The 1,649-nt window shown below is 39.3% G+C and overlaps 1 non-coding gene across 1 annotated transcript; it reads left to right on the forward strand.

Moving 5' to 3' along the window:
- The first annotated feature begins 908 nt into the window (after positions 1-908).
- On the forward strand, positions 909-1,016 carry LOC122305916. The gene has a single exon (XR_006241348.1). It is a non-coding gene; the product is annotated as a small nucleolar RNA R71 (small nucleolar RNA).
- The last annotated feature ends 633 nt before the right edge of the window (positions 1,017-1,649 follow it).

A 1,649-nucleotide genomic window follows, 5' to 3' on the forward strand; every position in this document is an offset into this window, starting at 1 on the left:
TATCATTGTTTTGTTCCTCTTCAACATCCTCTTGCTTATCAGTTGTTGGGATGTGTAAGGACTTACCACTTATTGTCGTAATGGCATTGACTTCTTTTAAATTTTTTTGTGCCATATGCTGACCTTGGGGTGCGGATTGAGCTTGAGAAGGAAACTTGCCACGCTCATTCACACTCAAGGAGTTTATTATCTTGGATATATGACTCTTTATCTCTTTGTTTTCTTCAACAACCTGCATAATCAAATATTCAAATTTTTGATTAGTTTTGCTCTGTGCCTCAATAAAAGCATGCAAAGTGTATTCTAAAGGACTCCTAGAAGATGAAGGTGCATGATATGGTGCAGGATATGATCTAGGGGGTTGTGCAGGCGGTTGGTTTTCAGACTTCCAGCTAAAATTGGGGTGATTACGTCACCTAAGATTGTAGGTATCAGAGAAAGGTGCAACAGGCTTCATGTACATACCTAAGGCATTACATTGTTCCTCATACATCCCTCTCATCTCAGCAAATGTGGGACACTCTTGGGCAAGGTGATCTACCCCACCACACACAAAACATCATCCAAAAGACTCTGCATGATTAGCCACGTGTGTTGGCTTTAAGTTTTTATTCTTCAACACCTCTAGCTCCCTAGTGAGCATCTCAACCTTAGCCTTTAGGTTATCTTCTTCCCTGAGATGGTAAATTTCACCACCATTTAGGTTTCCTGCAGGTCGTGACCTATTTGTGCTTTCAGTAGCACTAGGTTCAGTCCAAGTGTGAGCTTTTTCAACAAGCTCATTGAGGTATTCTATGGCCTCATCAGGATTTTTCTGCAAGAACTCACCATTACACATCATCTCCACAAATTGACGCTCTCTAGGTGTAACTCCTTCATAAAAATAGCTCACTAAGCGCCAATTCTCATACCCATGGTGAGGACACATACTCAATAGCTCCTTAAATCTCTCTCAAGACTGATACAAAGTCTCACTGTCCTTTTGTACAAAGCTGGAGATTTGCCTTTTTAAAACATTGGTCTTATGTTGGGGAAAGTATTTATTAAAGAAGACCTGAGTCATCTCATTCCATGACCCAATAGATCGTGGTCTCAATGAGTATAGCTAACTCTTAGCTCTATCCTTCAAAGAGAAAGGAAAGAACTTAAGTCTCACAATGTCATCAGTTGCATTTTGACTATGAAAAATTGCAACTACTTCCTCAAACTCCCTAATGTGCACATATGGATTTTCATTTTCCAAGCCATGAAAAATAGGGAGTAACTGTATCATCCCTGTTTTAAAATTCAATTGGTGAATATTAGCTAGAAACATGATGCATGATGGTGTGGCTGTGCGTGTAGGGTGGAGGTAATCCTGAAGGGTCCTAGTGGGTTGATCTTCATGTTCACTCATTTTCTCAGAATTAGAAGAATTTTCAAACAAATGATCAGAAAAGTTAAACTCAGACTCTAACACTGGTCTACAAGCAAACCGACCAAAGGCGTCTCTATACCTGTGCATGCAAGGTAGAGAAAAGCGCAACACTAAAAAAAAACTACAAAAAGAAATAGAAAATAAAAAAAATGCAGCAAGTTAAAAGAGGGAACGAAGTTACCGCCTTTACAAACTGTTGAAAAGAAAAACTCTCTCACAATTCTTCTACCGT

The sequence above is a fragment of the Carya illinoinensis genome, chromosome 3, assembly GCF_018687715.1.
Source record: "Carya illinoinensis cultivar Pawnee chromosome 3, C.illinoinensisPawnee_v1, whole genome shotgun sequence".
Taxonomy (NCBI): domain Eukaryota; kingdom Viridiplantae; phylum Streptophyta; class Magnoliopsida; order Fagales; family Juglandaceae; genus Carya; species Carya illinoinensis.